The sequence below is a fragment of the Thermobia domestica genome, chromosome 7 (genome assembly GCF_964235325.1).
Source record: "Thermobia domestica chromosome 7, izTheDome1.hap1.1, whole genome shotgun sequence".
Taxonomy (NCBI): Eukaryota; Metazoa; Arthropoda; class Insecta; order Zygentoma; family Lepismatidae; genus Thermobia; species Thermobia domestica.
In genome coordinates this window covers 222,887,177-222,909,694 of record NC_137460.1, presented here as the reverse complement: position 1 = coordinate 222,909,694, position 22,518 = coordinate 222,887,177, and positions in this window count along the sequence as shown.

The following is a 22,518-nucleotide window of genomic DNA, read 5'->3' as shown; positions in this document are numbered from 1 at the left end:
GTACTGATTTAACCCATAGAAGTACCATCTTATTTAATTTTGTTGCGACCAATAATTGTTTCCGAAATTTCAAGCTTTTATTTCACAGTGTTTCTCCAGATGTTAGATGTACTAGCTGGAAGTTTTGGGTAAATACATATTTCAAATACTGTTTACAAATGTCAGATTATATTTTCAAAAGCTTTTAAAATTTAATTTTGGTAGACTCCATGATGTTCTAACACCCCATGAAGATATCTAATTACTTTAAGATGAAATTGCTACTGGTGTTTATTAACTTTCCATGACCGATTTCGGAAATTTTAGCATCTAACACGAAAACCCCTTAACTGTGTTGGTCCTCCCTTTATTTGACAACATCTTGATAGCCGTTAGTCATATTTTAATTCAATTTCCGAATTGTAGCGTCAAGTATGCAAGCCCCACATACCTATAGTTTATTCCCCCCCCCCCTAAAAAAATCAGTTCTTTACATTTTAGAGACATGTATTTCCATATATCTAAAATGCAGAAATTAGGTACCGCATTGGAACCCCATTGGAGTACTCACTTACTTTTGCATAGCAAGGTAAAAACGCCAGTGGTTCTCACTTTAAGTTTGAAAACATACTATTTTGTCTCTTCTCTGAGCATCGTGAATCTGTCGGAGCTGTACCATAGTTGGAAAGACTCACTGATCCTTCCTATAGTGACCATGTAGTCAGAATTCAAAAAGGAGTAGCCCTTGAAGGAAAAACAATATTTTAAAATCCTTGCACCAGTAGTCGTCACCTTAAAATCAAAATGTTCCAGTAGTAGTCAGGATTTTCTACCAGTGTTCATCACTCAAATAACTTGACAATTTATTCAAAAACGCACTGTGTATCAGTTTAGGGTTGAGAATACAATATAAAGTAGTAAGCTTAATAACTTTGCATCACTTTTAGCACTCAAGAAAGAAAATAAAAACGTTTTTACATACTTTTTAAAGCAATTTCAGAAAGAAAAATGTTAACTGAATTCAAAAGTTAACTGTATATCACTTCCACGTTAAGAGTACAATATTAAATACTATGTTTAATAACTATACGTCAGTTTAAACTCTCGAGAATGAACATAAACAATTGTACATACATTTTAAAAACAATCTGAGAAACAAAATAAGTTAACTGAATTCAAAATTTAATTATATATCACCTTAAGCTTAAGAATACACTATAAAATGCTGAGATTAATAAAAAATGAAATCTTTAAGTTTAACGTCCCACGGTTATGCCGGTTAGGATAAGGAGACGGTGATAATGAGAAATGAGTGAAATGGTGGAATGAACAAAGTGGGAGGAAACGGGAGAACCCCGAGAAAACCCACGAGCAAGGTGTTTGTCCACCACAAAGTCCACACGGCGCGAGTTGGGATCGAACCAGGGACCCCAAGCACCGGAGGTGAACGCTCTACCACTGAGCCACCGCCCCCCCTGAGATTAATAACAATGCATTACTGAAGAATGAAAACAAAAATGTTTTAGCTACCTATATTGTATTTACATGTTATTTCTCATTAACATTTTTTTTTTGATAACTCATGATCAAGTCTAGGAATGCGCAAGAGAAAAGATTTGAGGTTGTCTCCTCTCGAAAAGGTGCCGCGAAAGTTGTCTCGTCTCGAAAACTGGATCCGTTTCTATTGGAAAAGCTCTATCTTGTCTCGAATTTCGTAACAAAAATTGTCTGGTCTTGTCTCGTGCGCATCCCTAATCAGGTCCATAGCCAAAAACTTCATTTCGGAGGGTGCTCGATAGGGCTTTGGGATATCCGAATTTAGATATAGATAATCGATGTCGACAAACTATCGAAACTTGTTCGAAATATCGAAAAATACAGCAATATCGAAATATAAACAATATCAAAAATCGAAAATATAGAAATATGAAAGAGATCAAAAATATGGATATATCGAACAAAAATGGATATATGATCTTGGAATACGATTTGGTGGAATAATGAGGGAGAAAAATAATCATTGATTAAATATTGAAAAGAAATAAGAGCCTGACGCTCAAATACTTATCTATCCGGCACCCATCTTGATCCCCATAAAATATCATGAAGTGCTTCATTGATTCTAAACCCAATAATAGTAATTTAACAATAAACACAATATATAATTTACTACGCACCTTGAAATGTAGAAATTAATGATTGTAATCCCCAGCTTTCCAATAGACCTTTGATTTCTCCAAATGAAGATTCGGATATCTTGTTTCTTCTCAAGCAATAATGGGTTACAATAATCAGTTGCAGTCCAAGTTAAGCATAAAAATAAAAGAATTCATTAGTTAGATGCATACAAAATCCTACGCATGTAAATCCGAATCTACTTGTATTAAATTGTAAATTTAAACAAACTAAATTATACTACAGTTATAGTGACATCAAACATACATTAAATAAGGTATACAGGGTGTCTCAAAAGTCCCCTGACATAGGGTAACTCTGTTATTATCAGAGTTACAACAGAATGTAGGAGGGAAAAGCATATCCAATTATGATGTTTTCAATCTAAAGTGAAGGAATTTTTAAAATCGGATGACCCGTTTGCGCTGTACACTCTCTATGCGCCCAATGTGAAATGAAAATGCAACGTTGCCATTTACCTGGACCCACAACAGAAGTGAGTGAAGTTACTGTCTTTTACGCTAACATGTCGATGGCCAGCCCCCGTTTCAAACAGTAACTTCATTCACTTATGTCGTGGGTCCAGGTAAATGACAACGTTGCATTTTCATTTAAAATTGGGTGCATAAAGAGTATACAGCACATTCATCTTGTCCGATTTTTTTAAAAAGTGTTCACTTTAGATTGAAAACGTCATATTTCGAGATGTTTTTCCTCTTACATTTTGTCGTAACTCTGATAATAACAGAGTTACCCTATGTCAGGGAACGTTTGAGACATCCTGTATACATCATAAGAGGTTCCTTTCTTAATTCTACACGGATGTGGTTTCATTGAATGTGAGGTGGGTGATACACATTAGGCCTTTTGGGAGTACGTCACACGGACGACCGTAATTTTGTGTTCAAAATTTTTATGAACTGGTGGGATATGTGATACATATGGCCACGGGCTAGAATTTTCTCAGTATGTCAAATATGCAATCAGATTTCATGCAGCTTAATTTGGTGAAAAGCTATTGCCAATTGAACGTTACATTTACCTCTTTCTTGCAGATGTTGAACCATGCCGTTAGCACGTGAGGAATGGATCGAAATAATCAAACTGTGGGGCGGGAGGAGTATATGTGCAGTGGTTGCCGATTGCAGAGTCATCCACAATGTGACTCTGTGTCACATGTTTCAGTGTCACAGTAATTAACTAAATTTGAGAAGACGGGCACATTCGTGAACATACATCGTAGCGGTTCAAACTCGCGGGACCTTGTTCCTTCCCCATTTTGAACCGGTACATGAAAATGCCATTTACTCCATGTTTGCCTGCGCCGATTTTGAAAATTCCTTCACTAATCGATTTCTCCCGTTGAGTACTACAAGAACCAGTTAAAATCTCGCGGGCCCTTTATTCCTCCCCATTTTGAACCGGTACATGAAAGTGCGATTGTTTTTCATGCTTGCCTGCGCCGATTTTGAAAATTCCTTCACTAGTCGATTTCTCTCGACGAGTACTACAAGAATCAGTTAAAATCTCGCGGTCCTTTTTTCTTCCCATTTTGAACCGGTACCTGAAAATGCGATTTTCTTCATGTTTGCCTGTGCCGATTTTGAAAATTCTTTCAGTAATCTATTTCTGTCGTCGAGTACTACAAGAATCAGTTAAAATCTCGCGGTCCTTTTTTCTTCCCCATTTTGAACCGGTACATGAAAATGCGATTTTCTTCATGCTTGCCTGCGCCGATTTTGAACATTCCTTCACTAATCGATTTCTCTCGTCGAGTACTACAAGAATCAGTTAAAATCTCGCGGTCCTTTTTTCTTCCCATTTTGAACCGGTACATGAAAATGCAATTTTCTTCATGCTTGCCTGCGCCGATTTTGAAAATTTCTTCGCTAGTCGATTTCTCTCGTCGAGTACTACAAGAATCAGTTAAAATCTCGCGGGCCCTTTTTTCTTCCCATTTTGAACCGGTACCTGAAAATGCGATTTTCTTCATGTTTGCCTGTGCCGATTTTGAAAATTCTTTCAGTAATCTATTTCTGTCGTCGAGTACTACAAGAATCAGTTAAAATCTCGCGGGCCCTTTCTTCTTCCCCATTTTGAACCGGTACATGAAAGTGGGATTTTTTTTTCATGCTTGCCTGCGCCGATTTTGAACATTCCTTCACTAATCGATTTCTCTCGTCGAGTACTACAAGAATCAGTTAAAATCTCGCGGTCCTTTTTTCTTCTCATTTTGAACCGGTACCTGAAAATGCGATTTTCTTCATGTTTGCCTGTGCCGATTTTGAAAATTCTTTCAGTAATCTATTTCTGTCGTCGAGTACTACAAGAATCAGTTAAAATCTCGCGGGCCCTTTTTTCTTCCCCAAGCCAATATTTTTTTTGTATATTTTGAATGTATTCAAGTATGGAACAAAAGTATTATATAATTCCCTTAGTAGGCTTCTCAACTTAATATTTTTCAACTTAAATTTTATTTATTTTAATTATTTATTTTCTTGTGACTCAATATTTAATTGCAATCGTTCATTGGGGAGAAGGGTGGCCATTCTCAAATATATAAATATAGTATTCTTAAAATTTATGTGTTCTCGTACTATTAGTTTCTTCCACTAGACCTGGAAATTGCAAAATTAATACCTGGAAAACCTGCAAAATTCAGGGAAATTGAGTTCCATATTTATGTATGAACACTGCTATTTACAATTTTTTTTTTTTTTCGAATAGGGAGAACTGTACGAAAGGGTGGTTTGAGAATAGTATAACAGTAGGTTTCTGGGAGTGTTGTTCGAAATGAAATCTTTAAGTTTTACGTCCCACTATTATGCTGGCTAGGCTCAAGATGACGGGGTGTTGTTCGGTGGGGGTCAATGTTGCCAATTTTGGGTAAAGTCGCTAAATAAGGGGAATTCGACCTCAACGATAGCGCAGGGTGACCATAAAATTTTCAGTTAAAAACGGGACAGGTTCTTGCAACACTAGACTTTTAGATCTACCTTTGTTCTTATCAGTGCCTTGATATCAGAGTTCCCCCTCTCTCTCTTCGTTACAGAGCGGGTACTTATGAAAAAGGAAAGACACGTTGAAGTTTGTTTAACACACAACCAACTGCTAAAACCTCTGCTGCCTTTCGAGCAGTACTGCGAACTATAGAGTATGTTTAATATAGGGATTTTCAGTTCAATTTTTGCCGCTTTGTTATTATTAATACTTTTAAAAGGAGTAAAGGTACTGGGTTTGTTATTTACTTCTTTCATTTACATAAAACGGGACGAATACTACTTTTTTCCATCTACTGACGGGACGGCCGCGACACGCCCCTAAAACGGGACTGTCCCGGTCAAAACGGGACGTATGGTCGCCCTACGATAACGACAAAAAAAAAAATTCCGATTGGAGACTTTTTTGGGTGATTTTTAAATAACGATTTACCTACTTACACATTTAGCGACTTTTTGCTGCAAACAAAATGTTCATCTGTAGAGAAGCATTATTAGTTCAAAACAGTTTTTACGTTCTTTTTTTCTGTTTGTTTGTTTTAATCAGTGCAAGTGATGAAGAGTTTGGAAATACAGCGTACTCACTACTCCACAATCCTGCATTGTTATGTTACCCTTGCCCTCTAACGAAGAATAACTACAAACTTGATGTCCTTTAGTTCGCAGAGTTTCCGTTGAGAGACACACGTAATACATCATTACCGATAGCAACAAGATTAGCTATAGATGCGTGAAAAAAGGCGAAGAAGGTGTTTGTTATATTTGTCCTCTGGGGTCTTTTAATTATTCTGCACTTTTCTTTTACAAAAAATTGCTTAACGTAAGTACTGTAGTGTTAATTATTTCGGAACTATTTTGACCACAACATGAACAAAAGTACCCGAAACAACCTGAAATGATCCCTGAATTAAAGGATTGGTTGCGCCCTGTTTACAAAGATGTGAATAGAACCAGCGGCGCAAATCTGTCTTCAACATTGGGGGGGGGGAAGGGTAAGACCGTTACCATACTTTTTTTGGCGATGTCCAAAATACTTATGAAGTTGAAAAACAATGTTGTGGAGGATCAGAGTTGTCTTTAGCGTTAGGAGGCTGCAGATTTGAGGCTTATTCTGGGGGACATCTCACGTTCCTTTGTAGCAATCGGACAAAAATCATCAAATTTCTCCCAAAAAACACATTTCAAATCGGATTATTTGGGAGAAGTCCCCCTCAGTTCCAAGATTGGAGGGGACATGTATCCGTCATCCCCCCCCCCCCCCCGGGATTTGCACCAGTGAGTAGAACATATTGTTTAGTTTACATCTACAACTTTTACAATGCTTATAGACAATGAATTTCTCGATTATTTCTTATAGCGACTTTTCACCCAAAATTGGAGTCGTCACCTCTCGTTTCGCAAACTTATTGCCAACATTTTAGAAACTGGTTGCGGGGAGAGCTACAATGGATGATTCAAGTTATTTCGTCGCTTCCGCTGTGAACCTAAGTACAAGATTCCAAAAGTCACATTTTTTTGGTTCCAAACAATATGTCTGCTGGGTGAAAGCATAGACTGGAATGTGTTGCCTTTCCTACCTTATCTTTAATCCCATAGTAGCTCCTTTCCCAAAGTTAAAAAAATGCAATTCTTCCTTTCTTAATAGTACTTATGACCCAAAGTATTACGTAAGCATTGTATGTTACTTATGTAGCTCACAGAGCCGCAGCTATGGGCGAGCAAGCAAAGCACGTGTCCCGGGCGCGTGGTTGGAGGGGCGCCTAAAAGAGAGGTTATATATTAGTACTTTTCCTGGCGGTATTTAATACTTTTCATCAGAGTGCGAAATCATGAAATCAAAGTGAGAGGAAAAAATGAAATGAAATCTTTGAGTTTTACGTCCCACGGTTATGCCGGTTAGGCTAAAGGAGACGGTGATTATGAGAAATGAATGAAATGGTGGAATGAAGTAAGTGGGAGGAAATGGGAGAACCCCGAGAAAACCCACGCACACGGTGTTTGTCCACCACAAGGTTCACTTGGCGGGGCTAGGATCGAATCCGTGACCCCAAGCACCAGAGGTGAACGCTCTACCACTGAGCCACCGCGGCCCTAAAAGTGAGAGGAGACTGGAGGAGTGAAGAGAGAGAGAGAGAGAGACAGAGAGAGAGAGAGAGAGAGAGAGAAGAAAACGCTCGCACTTTTACACTTCAAAGTAAATTAAGTCATTTATTTTTTCTGTCCCCCTCCTCCCCCTCCCCTAAGTTCTGTCAAAGTAAATAGCTAAAAACACTCCCAGGCCAGAACCGCATCTACGTTGGAAATTTGATCGAGATCGGTCGGTCGGTGCAAAAGATTAAGAAAAAATGAAATGAAACCTTTGAGTTTTATGTCCCACAGTTATGCCGGTTAGGCTAAGGGAGACGCTGATGATGAGCAATGAATTAAATGGTGGAATGAAGTAAGTGGGAGGAAATGGGAGAACCCCGAGAAAACCCACGCACACGGTGTTTGTCCACCACAAGGTTCACTTGGCGGGGCTAGGATCGAATCCGGGACCCCAAGCACCAGAGGTGAACGCTCTACCACTGAGCCACCGCGGCCCCCGGCCGGGAATCGAACCCGGGTGTCCCACGCCAAAGGCGTGTTCATTAACCACTTAGCCACGAGGGAGCTCATCTGTGAGGCAGTGTAAACCCCCCAAAAAAGAAAGAAAATAAACGCACACTGGATGTTTGCGCAACTGAGGATCAAAACATTCTCAATGGAGTATGAGAAATAGTAAACGTCAATCAATGTGTGCTTTTGCTTATTCATTACTTCGTTAATACTTAATTCCTTCTAGAAATAGTGAAACAATACTATGAAGAAACACTAATTAAACTAATAACAATTACGTTGTATTTCTTACCATACCGTTTTTACCACCCATAGAATTTCAATCTAGCACTATACTGCATTAGTCACGCCGTAACGAAAGCTGAAATTCAAAGACCTGCCACTCGTTAACTGTTGAAGCTGTGTTGTAGCTACCTGTATATCACGCGGCCTGCGTTGGTACTCCTCAACATAAATACGTCACAGCCCAAAGCCAGGAAACATCACAAACAGAAGACAGGGGCACAAGCAGTGCCTGACACTTCACGAACTCAAACCCACCAAGACTCAACTCAACATGACCTTCAATTACGTTCTAGAAACCAAACCAGTGCTAAGGCACAAACTCACCAACTTCCTATATGAAAACACAAGAAGAAAATCTAACGTTTTGGTTCCAAAGTGATGACATAACAATAATACTAAAAAGGTTTTAATTTTCAGTAACCCAAACATTAATTAACTAGGGAACATAACAAAGCAAAAATAAATAAATAAAAATAAATTAAATTAAAAAATAAAAACCTGACAAGTAAGCTCTCCCTGACTTCTTTTTTTTTTTAAATTTCAGTGAGGCTGTAAAATATGTCAATATCTTCGTTATATATATATATATATATATATATATATATATATATATATATATATTTCATTGTAAACAAGTTCTTTAAACAAAAGAAAGCTCTGAGAGCGCTTACCTCTGACGCGGTAGGTCCCTGGTTCGATTCCTGCTCCCGACAAATAGGCTTTTGGTGAACACTGTACCTAGTCTAGCCATAAATTCTGTCACACACTTTTTGGTGAATATATAAAATACGGTTTGAGATTTTTCAATCTGCTTTTAATATGTTATAACCACATATATTCTTTACAATTGGCACCTATCAAACTTCAAAATGTCCACCATTGGCACGCACACAGGCTTTGAGTCTCTTGGGCCAGTCATCTATTGCAGTACGGAGGGTATCAATCGGAAAATCCGCCACTGCTGCCACCAAGGAACGCTTCAAACTTTTAAGTGAAGGGTATTTTCTTGCAGACCATGTCTTCTAACACTGCCCACAGTTTGTAGTCCAGAGGGTTTAAATCGGGGCTACCAGAAGGCCACTCAGTACTGGAGATGAAATCTGATACATTGGTCTCCAACCACTGTTGTGTCATCCTTGCCTTATGAGCTGGCGCAGAATTCTGCTGGAAGGTCCAGTGATCATTGTTAAACATGGTGTCACTCAAGTCCTTCACAATAGGCTCCAGAACAGTTTCCAAATATACTCTGTCACTTGTTTTTACACCTTGCTCACAAAAGTGAAGTCTGGTGTGGCCTTCATAGCTCACACCCCACCAAACCATGACTGAGGAGGGGTGATGATCTCTCTGAACCTTAGGAACTCTCCCACGAGCTTCTCGAGAGCTTGCTGCATATATCCTATCATTTTGGCGGTTAAAGCTCTCTTCAATGGTAAAGATTTTGTCGTCGGCAAAGAGGATTTGCCGATGTCCATTGTTGGCGTACCGCTGTAGGAGCTGTCTTCCTTCAGTTTCCTCTGCTGCTTCAGCTGTGGGGTCAAGAAATGCTCCGTGCTCCGCCGATAAGCTCTGACCTTCAGGTCTTCAGAAAGAAACCTGGATATTGCTCTTGGGGCCATGTTGAGCTCCCGTGCCATGATCTTCTGCTTCCGGAGTGGATTTCGCCGCACACGAGCAGCCACTGCTTTAACAGCTGCCACTGTTCTCACACTGCGAGGACGACCATCCCTTCGCCGGCCACGTACACTGCCGGTCTCAGTAAACCGCTGGATTGTGCGGTAAACAAATCTTTTGCTGATTTTCAGAAGTTTCAGCAGTTTGAAAATCTCACTTGGTGAATTTCCACCCTTATGCAAGGCAAACACTGCAACTCTATTTTGTACTCACTCCATTCCATGCTTAAGCGAAGCAGGTCCACCCGTTCTCTTTCCTTGTTCGACACACACTGGCCAGGGCTGACCTTGAGCTAAATTGTACCTTGCCACCTGCACAACATGTTCTACAGTCAAAGCCAAAAGTTTGTGACAATATTTATGGCTAGACTAGGTAGTTGTGGTTATTCTTAAGACTTTCCAGTTTCCTTACATTTTCTTGATTCCACCATTATCATGTATCTCATCGTCACCTTCTCTCTTACATTGATGTACAATCATGGGGCGTTAAACTAAAAGAAAAAAAAATCTTGCAAATATCCTAGTAAAAATGAGTTTTCTAAACTACACTAGTGGCCCCGCGTAGCGTATTCGCTAACGCTCTCGCCTTCGGTGCGAACGGTCCCGGGTTCGATCCCGGTGGGGGAACTCGGTCGAAAAAGTATCAAAAGATTTTAAGTCCAGCCATCCTGAATGAGGTTTCCTTGGCTTTTCCTCATTCACAGCAGGCAAATGCCGGAGTGGTACCTAACATATAGGTCCCAGGCCGTTTTCTTCCTTCCCAAATCCAAAAATGAAAATGAAATCTTTGAGTTTTACGTCCCACGGTTATGCCGGTTAGGCTAAAGGAGACGGTGATGATGAGTAATGTATGAAATGGTGGAATGAAGAAAGTGGGAGGAAACGGGAGAACCCCGAGAAAACCCACGCACACGGTGTTTGTCCACCACAAAGTTCACTTGGCGGGAGCTGGGATCGAACCCGGGACCCCAAGCACCAGAGGTGAACGCTCTACCACTGAGCCACCGCGGCCCCATTTTTCCCCAATCCATTCTTCCCTTCCTTTCCCCGGATAGTGTGATCACCGAGGGAAGTCATCCCTCATATGCGACGGGCTAACAAGGCCATTGATGCCGAAAGCCCAGAAATCTAAATCCTAAATCTTCACTACACAAGGGAATTTTCGCGCTGAAAACGGTTTATTAGCAATTATGTTAAGCAGCCCTGTAGTAAAACTGCTCCAAGTAATAAATCGTCACATATAAAACGGAATGAATAAACACATAACATTCATTTTGCTACCTTGAAATGTAAAATGTTTCAAGACTTTAATATTCAAAGATTTCTCAAAATTCAGATTCACCCATTCCATTGTCCTCAATCATTAACGAGTTTTACAATAGTAAGAATTGTATTCATAAACTACATTACTTACTTAGTACTATATTAAAGCAAGTTACACTAAAAGAATATATAATTAATGGAATATTTAACTAAAGTAATAGTTAACTAGTGCACTTACCCAAGCATCTGTTTCCTTCCTCTCTTCTTTTCCGTTTGTAAACAACCTCGTTTCGCAAGCAAAAGACGGTAGTTCAATGACGTCAGCCATGGCGAAAGAAAGAGGTGTCTATAGGCGGCCTGGATCTCACACACAGATGGACGTATTTAACATATAGCTGAAGTATTTAACATACGTATACGTATGTAAAATACGGAAGATTGTTAGATGTCAGACATCCTGCAGCGACATGATGTAATATCTAAGCGGGTAAAAGGCAGTACCTATGTAGTATATGGATAAAGTACGCTCCGTACAGATTTCCTTAGTAAACATAACGAATCCTTGTATTTGTACAATATACCGCTGTCCGGATAATGGATTTTTCTCAGTGTACCCCCACCGGAAATAGAATTCGGGACCACGTGAACCGAAGTCAAGCGTGCTAGCCACTAGACCAAATGGAGTCCTCACATTGTGTTGATTTAAATCATTGAGTCAGTGTTGTCAGATTCGAAGATCAAAAACTAGCGTGTCTATGCTCCAAAAGTAGCGGATTTGAACAATTTGTAGGTCAAATACATACAGTAAAAATGAATTATTTGGCAACTAATGACTGATACTAATGAAATGATTTTTAACATGGACTAGAAAATGTGCCGGACATATTGCAAGTAATTATGATCGATGAACAAAAACAATTCTAGACAGGATACCACGAGATAAAAACAGCCTAGAAAACGTCCTTGTACAAGAAGGTTTGACGAAATCAAGGACAACTGGGGAGTAACCTGAAAAAGAATTGCTTAAGATAGATAATTGTAGTGAAGACTTGGAAGGATCTTCAGCAGTGGGTTGATAATGGTTGATTATGATTATGGTCATGATTTTATTATATCTGGACCTCAGTGATAAACTAAACCAAGTCATAATTTCCTAACTTTACAGGAGAAGCGAAAAACCGGTTCCTTAAATAAGACCTATAGTATTCTTTTTCAAACTATACGAAGTAGTTACAAAGTAATAGGATGCTTTTAGACTTAACATTATTACACCACTAGAAAGAACATAGTATATTAAAAAAGTATTGTTAACTCAATTTCGACCAAAAAGTTACTTAGCATAATCTATCTCTAAAGTTCATACATACATACACACAGGCCCGTATCCACGGGGGGGAGGGCTAGGGGGCCTGCCCCCCTAAATTTTGGCTGGCCCCCTAAAAGTTTCACGGTAGGTTTGCAAATGAACTATAATATATATGGTGATGAAGTATAATATGATTGGATCGGGCCCCCTAAATTTTTGGGCTGGATACGGGCCTGCATACACACACACACACACACAGACATATATATATATATATATATATATATATATATATATATATATATATATATATCACTTTTACTAGGTAAAGTAGGGTAAAAACGGATCCAAAATTAGCAAAATTCGTACAGCGAAAAAAAATATTTTTGATTCTTCATATTGCAGCAAAACTTCGAAAATTAATAGAAAAGAAAACTAGAAAGTTAAGAATCACTTGTTTTGCCGGGACAGAGAAAATAGATATATATAGCTCGAATTACTTATATATTTATATAATATGTATGTCCATGTTTCGCAAGTAATTTTCAGTCAATATAAAATTTTAACACAATGAAAGCACGATTAGTTTTCTCGAATAAATACCACATGCATGGCTGAGAGCTCAGGAATAAGCTTAATTTATGTTACGGCACTGGATATATGTTTATGTAATAAATTACGACCTTATGAACTTGTATAAGAAACAGAGTGTACTTAAAGTGAGACGCGAACTATACGAAACATCGGACTTTGAATCTAACTTGTTTGGTGATCCAACCCGAGACCACAGATAGCAAAGATGAGTGCCGTAGCTCTCACCACAAGGTTAAAGAAGTTCCTGTTTTAAAGTGTCAATTAAACACTGATATGTAAAACGGTAATAAAGCATTTGGTCAATTTGAAACAAAATATATTGTAGTGATAATTTACCCTATTTGTTAAGATAATGAACGTTATATTCTCTTTTTAAAATGACAGTCAAAGTAGAATGTATTAGATAATAAATGACAAATTGTAAAAATTTCAATTTCGGTACTATTAAATACATTCGTGCCATGTGTTGCGTTATCCTTTAGGAGGTATTGAACAATTCTGATTCAAAGGAAGGAAATAAACTACTGTATAGTACTGGAGTAAACTTAATAGAGTTTAACTGTATAGGCAGTACTGAGGCTATATGAGACAAAGTCTATGGCTGAAAGTAAAATATGGGTTACTATTAGGGTTTTATTCCAGGTATGATATACGCACTGATGATTGAACCTGGAACACACGCATGGAAAGCATTAGTGCTAGCAAATTAGCTACGAAGAGATACATCACACCATAATTCTAAGTCAAGAATGAAGGCAAAACAATAAGAAACGGAAACGACAGACTGTACGATAATAATACTTTCACAATTTTAATTTCACACTATTTATTTCGAGACTTTCGAGACGAGACCCGAGACGAGACCGAGACTTGGCCTTCGAGACCGAGACCGAGATCGAGACAAGCATCTGTTGACCGAGACGAGACCGAGACCGAGACGGCGATTTTTGACTCGAGACGAGATCGAGACCGAGACCGCTACTTATCAACCGAGACGAGACCGAGACTGTATAAAGTCTCGTCTCGTCTCGTCTCGATACCATCCCTATTAGTGCTTCATAGTGCACTAACACCTAACATTAGTTCTTCATTAATGTAGGTCCTACAAGTAAAAAAAAAACGTTTGGAAGCCTTAATGAACTTGGCGCCCCCACTTCAACCAATAACGAAAAAATTAGAGCCGTTCGTTAGTGCATCGTTCGTGCTTCTAGAAAATACTTTTAGTTTTGTTAGTGCTTCACTATTAGTGTAGTAATGGCCAGTTACATCTCAGGAAACTCACATAAGAAATTTAAGGGGAGTTTTTCACTGTGTCAAATTTCTGCCAAATTAAAAAGCACTAATGATTACTTCTAGTACAATCCTTAGTGCTTAATTAGTGTAGGTGCTACAAGTAAAATATCTTTGGTGGTCACCATGAATTTAGGCCCACTTCAAGCACTAACAAAGTAATTAGTGCATTCGTTATTGCTTCCTGAAAATACTGATTCTTTGTATGGAATTTGATATTTCTGAAGTTGCCCCCCCACCAAAAATCTTGAATAAATCCCAAAATATGGTAGCACTAACGGTAGTGTTTAGTGCGTTTAAGTGCACTAACGATACGCTAAGTTTTGTGAGAATCTGTCTGCATAAAGATAGGTGGGGGGCTAACTTCATATGAAGTTGGCCCCCACCAAAAATCTTCAATACCTCGTAACCGCTGATAGCACTAACGTTAGTTCTGAGTGCACTAACGATGCACTAAGGATGTGCAATGTTTGGTGTAATTTGGAAGAGGTGGGGGGCCAACTTCAGGCACGTGAATTAGATACGTTTGTGTTGTTACTTGGCCATGTTCAACCTCACAGAGATTAAAAGTGATTTAAAAATACTGGTGGGAGATCTGTTCATGGTTTGTTTCTGAAATAACAAGGACTGCACGAATTGAGGCAGTGAACCACATAACAGGAAAACTAATAGAAGCAGTGGAGCTTCACAAAATACACACAAAACCAAGATAGCGTGTCTTGTGATGAGATAGTGAAGTAAATGGGCTAATTAATTAGTTATCAAAGTTTGAATCATTGATTCTTTTGAATAATTTGAAGATTACAGATCATATAAACGTAAGAACTTTGATTCTGCAGTCAAGATTGTGATGCACGCAGAATTTTGTGAAGGAAAATGGAGGAGGTTCAAGCAATCAATCTCAAATTTATGTAAATTAAATTGATATAAACTACACGCAGAGCAAAACAAAACGTTTCATTCTTTAAAAAAAATGTTAACATGTAACACTATGAATTGCATCAGCAATGATAGATTTAATCAAACGAGACAACTCTGATATCCTTCTTTCTGACTGACTCCAGTCAGCCAATCCCCTCCAGTGTACCAAAAGTAAACATAATTCACTAAACCGCCGTTTAACACTTTTTAAATTAAAGAAAAATAAAAATATTAAACAAGCGTACTTTAAGGGTTTTCGCATTTTAAGGAAGCAAATGAACTAAATTAAATTAAATTAAAACTTTTCGTCACATGGGCTGATTAGAGCAATTCCCACTTGTGCAGATGCCTGGTTCCAGGTCGGGGCGTATGAGGGAACATGTGTCATTTCGGAATCACTTCAGAATTGATCCTCAAGTAATAACTTTCAAATATCATCATCATACGTATTCTGCCTTTATTGGCAGGTCACTTGCCGCAGCTGAGAAGCTTCCATGCTCCACGGTCCTCCGCTAACCTCTTCGTCTTCACGTATGATCTTTCTGTTTTAATATCATCCATTAATTGTAGTCTCATTCGCCCCGTCCCTCTCTTTCCCGCCACTATACCCTCTAGGACGTCCCTCGTGATACAATCTCTTCTTAGGCAATGTCCCAACCAGTTTCTCTTCCTCTTCGTAATAATATCTAAAAGTGTTCTTTTCTCACCCACCTTTTCTAACACTCTCTCATTCGTTTTCCGCTCGACCCAACTAAATCTTTCTATTCTTCTCCACACCCACATTTCGAAGGCTTCCAGTCGATTTTCGTCACCTTTACGTAATGTCCACGTTTCCGCCCCATACAGTACAACACTCCACACGAAGCATTTTATGAGTCTTTTTCTCAACTCTTTATTCAAGGTCCCAAAAAACAGACTTTTCTTTCTCTTAAAGGTTTCTTTCGCCATTCCTATCCTTGCTTTTATTTCACGTTCGAACTTCATGTTATTACTAAGAATACTACCCAGATATCGAGAACTATTCACTTGTTCTATTCTCTCCTCTCCTACTTTTATATTTGGCACAGACCCCTTTGTTCCAATCACCATGACTTTTGTCTTTCTAACATTTATTTTCACCCAATATTCTTCAAAGCCCTTTCTCATTTTTTCTAACATTTTATTGATTTTCTTTTCAGATTCTGCAACAAGCGCCACACCGTTTGCAAATCTTATGCATCTAATCATTCTACCTCCTACCGAAATGCCATCATCATCATGTATGCTCTTTTTCACTATCTCTTCTAGATAGGCATTAAATAGTGTTGGCGAGAGGCAGAATCCTTGTCGAACCCCCCTTTCAATCACTCTCTTCCGTCAGTTCTTCCCCTATCCTAACACTTACTTGTTGGTTCATGTATAAGTTTCTTATTTGTCTTCTATCTTTTCATTCCAACCCTATCTTCGTTAGAACTCCCAACAACAATTCCCAATTCACGCGGTCAAAAGCCTTTTCTAGATCAATAAATACAACATATACTTCTTTTCTTTTTTCTATAAATCTTTCACCGATCGCCCTTAATAATCCAATTGCATCTCTTGTACCCTTGCCTCTTCTGAACCCGAACTGCTCCTACTCAACATCTTTATTTGTTCTTTCATATAACCTCCTGTTCAGTATTCGGAGCAGAATTTTAGCTGCATGAGATATGAGACTAATAGTTCTATAATCATCACATGTCTTTGGGTTTGATTTCTTAGCCATCGGTATCATGATTGTTTTCAGAAAGTCTTTTGGCCACTCTCCTGTTTTATATATTTCATTGCATAGTCGCCACAATTCTTTCTTTCCATTGTCTCCTATATTTTTAATGAATTCGATTGGTATGTTATCTATTCCGGTTGCCTTTCCATTCCTAATCTCGAATATAGCCTTTTCAAACTCATCCCGAAGAATACTAAATCCATTATCATCCTCACCTACTTCAACATTTTGGCTATACGGTCTATCCCTACTCTCATATAAGTCTTCAACGTATTCTTTCCACCTTCCTATGACCTCATTTCTCTCGCTGACTACCTTCCCATTCTTATTATCTACTGCCATCATAATACCCCCTTTTTTCCTCCGAAATTTCATAGACTTCACCTCCTTGTACATTTCCTCATGTTTTCCAACTCTTTCTAATTCTTCTATGTCCTCGCATTTTCTTTTGTAAAACTCTTCCCTCGCTCTGTCTGTTTCTCTTCGTAATTCATTATTTAACTTTCTGTACATCTTTCTGCCCTCTTCTGTATCAACCTGTTTCCACATCTTCTGCAACATCTGCTCTGTAACCCATGGTTTCTTAGCAGTTTTGTGTTCGCGGTAATCTACTGCTTCTTCTGCAGCCTGCTGTAACCAACATTTAATATGTTCCCACCGTGCGTTACTACCTGCGTCTATCCTTTCCTCGTTTGAAAATTTTTCTTCGAAGTTTTCAACGAAAAGATTTCTTATTTCCTCGTTTTTCAACTTTTCTGTATTCAACACTTTATTACCTACTTTTCTTCTGCCTACATTTTTCAGTTGAATATCTACTTCGGCCAGCACAAGATTATGATCAGAGAAAATATCAGCCCCGGGAAGGGTCTTTGCGTTCTTTAAGCTATTCCGATACCTGTCCTGAATTATAACATAGCCTATCTGATATCTTCCGCCGTCTATTAGTGATTTCCATGTATATCTTCTTCTCTTGTGCTGATTGAGCCAAGTGTTCCCAATTACTAGTGAATTCTGTCTACAGAAATTCATCAGTACTTCTCCCCTTTCATTTCTTTCGCCTAAACCATATTTGCCTACGATTCTACCTTCCTGTTTTTTTCCCACAACTGCATTGAAATCTCCCATTAGAATTTTGCATGTACCCTTCTTCTCCCTATCTATAATTTCTTCTATTTTCTCATAATTTTCCTCTACTTTCAAATATTAATAACCTTTTAATAACTATTCAAGTTCCTTTACCATGTTTCCATAGTTATCCAGTAATCATTTATCCCTAGTTCCTTCTTTTTCTTTCCCCTTTTCCTCATTTCCTCCTTTCTACTACCTCCTTCTCTTCTTTTTCACTCTTTCTAATAAAACTTAAGAGGGGTCGTGACTGGGAGTTGTCCTTATTGACACGGTCATAAAATTGCTTTGATGTTCTTCGGAAGTCCGATAATAATTAGTTAACCCTAGAACGTACATAAGTATTTCCAAAATTCATTGATTCTTATTTTCAATTTTCATATTTTGATTAAATTATTAAATTCCAATTCAAAATAAAGCGACTTTTCCCTTTTCCCACTCACGATTTATTTTCTTTTGCTTCAAGTTAATGCTGTGCACAGGTTAAATTTCAACTAGATCTCACCATTCCTTCTGGGTGCTTAATTTTTTCTGACATAGAGTCTAATAAAAAAGTTTAATGTGAAAAATATAGGTTTATAAGAATGTTTAAAAGACACGCTTTTTTCCTATTTAGTTGAAGTTCAGCCAATATCATACTTTGATGCCATCCAAACAGATTGTATATGTTTGTGGATTGCATATTAAAATAACATTATCTTATGAATTTATACATCATTCTGCTGATTCCCATTTCTTTCACCATTTGCTTTTCCAACTTATCTCGCAACTTTCGACTACTATAATTGACTACTAAATAATACCGTACCTTTTAGACATTTAAAGTATTCTATGGATAAGTATTTGAAGTCTATCAGTCGGCTATGATCGTTTGTTCGTCAGTCTGTCTTTCGACAGGCATTAGAGTAAAATTATAAGAGATCGCGAAAAACTTTTCTGCAATCGGTCAGTGTCCCAAGAATAGATGTTACCTCGTCCGACACCTCTTTAGATGAACCAGAAGTGTTAAAAGTCGACCACATCCGGTATTAGATTCAGCGTCTCTAGGAAGGATAAAATGTCTTATCTAGTGGTGGGAAAATTACCGGGGAAATGTTTTCGGGAATATTCCCGGAAAGATTCCCCAAAACGGGAATATTCTGGGAATTTATGTTCAAACGCAAAGAAAATTGCATTCTATTATTATATTATGATTTCAAAATTAAATTCGTTTTTATCACAGTGTACCTATTAATATATTGTCTCCAGAGGATTCTTTAAAATGTATATTCTGAACGCTATTATGCTATTTTATTATTATTATTTTATTCTATTTAGAGACTACGCAATATGTTTTATATCTAAGTAAATTTTCTAAACTTGACCATACTACTAATATTCTGGTCATATTAAGTTTTTAAGTGTCATACACAAATTAGGTTGATAACTGCGAGAAAACACACGTAGTCCCTCGAAATTTTCGTAAGGTTGCCAGTATATGGGATGACATATAGACCCCTATATAGCATGTTGAGTTCAAAATGAAATGAAATCTTTGAGTTTTACGTCCCACGTTTATGCCGGTTAGGCTAAAAGAGACGGATGTTGAATTCAGGTACACTGTTTTGTTACTGTGTTCTTACTGTGTGCTATTTAATTTAAGATAGGCCATTTCGAACAATATACACAGTCCTACAAATATTCGCCAACTAAGCTTGGTACACGAATACACACGTAAAAGGAAGCAAACAAATACTAATTAACGCAGGTCCGGTTGGCCCTACTAGTGAAACATCTTGAGAAGCATTAGGCCTACATTTTAAAAGTATGTGTATTTACAACTACAGAGATTTCTTTATTCAATATCTGATTCTTTCTCAGAGAGCGAAATTCGAATCAGAGACAGCAGCCAGACCGACATCTATTACTAACGGTGGTTCGGGGAAGTATTGATAGTACATCTACATAATTACTAGATTACTTACAAACTGGTTCCTTTTCATCATTTATAAATTAGTACTTTATTACTTTCTGGTGCAAATGGAAATGGAAATTTAAAAAGTCATATTAATAATTAGTTTTATAAAATACACTTAACGAATTTCAATTTTTTAAAGCTCCAATTATTGAAAACCTAGAGTAAATGATAATCACTGAAAATTAAGTAATACTCATATCGTTCTACTAATTTAGAAAATAAAGTAAAGAGATTGAAATAAATTCATTCCTGGGAATTTATATGCCAGGGAATAAACTCTAGAATATTCCCATTTTTTATTTTCCTTCCCACCGGGAATATTCCCACTGTCCGTCACTATGTCTATCCCTATCCCTCTACTAAAACCGAAAGTAGAAATTTATTTCTACTTACTAATTCAATATTTATCTATATACAGCAAAAGCGGTAAGAGATATTGTGAATCACATTTTTAGAGTCGATTCAACGTTCAAGCATGCGTTCCTTTTCCCTAATTAAACATCTTTCAAACCGAAAGTAGTAGTAATTAATCTTTTTTGGCTTCAATATAGATCTTCATAGAGCAAAATGTGCAAGATATCGAGAAGTATTTTTTTAATCGATTCCGTTTCGCAAAAATAGATATCTTATTCTACCTTAGCCCTCTATTTAAGCCGGAAGTGGTAGAAATAAACAATTTCCGGTTTCAGGATTGGCATAAATAAAATACGGTAACAGATACCGACAAGAAGTTTCTAGGATTTAATTTAGCTTTACAATAAAAGCACCACCTTCATCCGTATGTCTCTACTAAAAGCGGAATGGTATAGTTTACTACTACTTACGGTTTGAATATTGATCTCTACAGAGCAGAAACAGTAGCTGTGTGAGAACAAATTCTTAGAATCGATTCAGAGTTTCAAGAATGGGTTTCTGTTCATTCAATAACCCTCTCATCCAATAATAAGGTAAGAAAAATGAAAAGGATATTTTATGGAATCAATTCAGCGTTCCAAAAATAAGTTCCTTTTCCTCCGTCAACCCTCTATTTAAAGCGGAAGTAGTAAAAATTAGCCGCTACCAATTTCGACATTGATCGCCTAAAATAAAACTATAGTCTAATATACGGCTATATACATTTCCGAGAATCGATTTTGCGTCTCAAGAAAGATAACCTTACTTTTACTAAAACTGAAGTGGCATAAATTTGCTACTAAATTAGATTTGATTATTTATATACATACAACAAAAATAAACTGTAAAAGATGTCGATCAACAATCTTCTTCGATTCGATTCACCGTCTTCAAAATGTGCTCGTTTTCTTCCGTTCACACTCCATTGTAAGCGGAAGTGGGACGAACTTACTACTGTGATGTAACTGTGTATTACATGTGAAGTGACCATGAGATAATTGTGTAAACTCGAACTTAATTTGCTAAATTCAATTATTTTATTAAATTACATCATTAACGAAAGAATCATGAACTTTTGAAAATTCAACGGAAGACAACTTTGATCAAGTTTCTATATTCTTAGACACCTGTTGTACACACATACCGGTATTTGTTAATAAACTAGACTAGCTTCCTCATTACCTTTCCGCATACCTTCAAGCATAGCCTGATACTTCCCAATTCATTGGACTCTTAGGCCATCATTCTTCAGTCGAACAAAACCACGAGGGATACAACAACAATGGGTATTGGACACACGATTAGGATAGGTGCAGGATCGTCTTGAGAAGCAGATCGCACTGTTGGAGAATAGCCAGCTCCAAAAGTCAAGAGTACCATTCTGTTGGTTTATCGCCGCAGACACTTTTCAGTTCGTCAGCAGACTAGTGGAATGAAGGTGCAGGCGAACCTCATCGTAAAGACGCATTATCGACGCCCCTTGCAGATCAACAGGATAGAGATCCAGATGTTGACTGTCTCCAGTTTATCCAGGCTCCTCCAGGGTAAAACATTCATCGTTCCAGATGACTAGGACGACGCCAGCCTAGTTGGAATTATCAGGGTAATGCTCATTCCTTTATCTCAATTAAAACCTTTCTCTTTCTCTTAGCTTATCCAGCATCTCCACCACGTGCCGGTGCTGTGCCATCAGTTGTAGCTCAGAATACGTAATAAATAAATGCAACCAAATGGGGATGGAACTGATACACAACACGGTACTTAACTGTAAAATTGTGGTTGAATTTAATGAAATTCAAATGTTTCTAATTTTGAAAAATGACAAGTTGTGGGAAAGGTAAGAGAAAGAGAAAGGTTTTAACTGAGATAAAGGAATGAGCATTAGCCTGATAATTCCAACGAGGCTGGCGTCGTCCTAGTCATCTGGAACGATGAATGTTTTCCCCTGGAGGAGCCTGGATAAACTGGAGACAGTCAACATCTGGATCTCTATCCTGTTGATCTGCAACGGGCGTCGATAATGCGTCTTTACGGTGATTCTCCTACACCTTCAAACCACTAGTCTACTGACGAACTGAAAAGTGTCTGCGGCGGCGATAAACCAATAAAATGGTACTCTTGACTTCTGGAGCTGGCTGTTCTCCAACAGTGCGATCTGCTTCTCTCGTTGATCCTGCACCTATCCTAATCGTGTGTCCAATACCCATTGCTGTTGT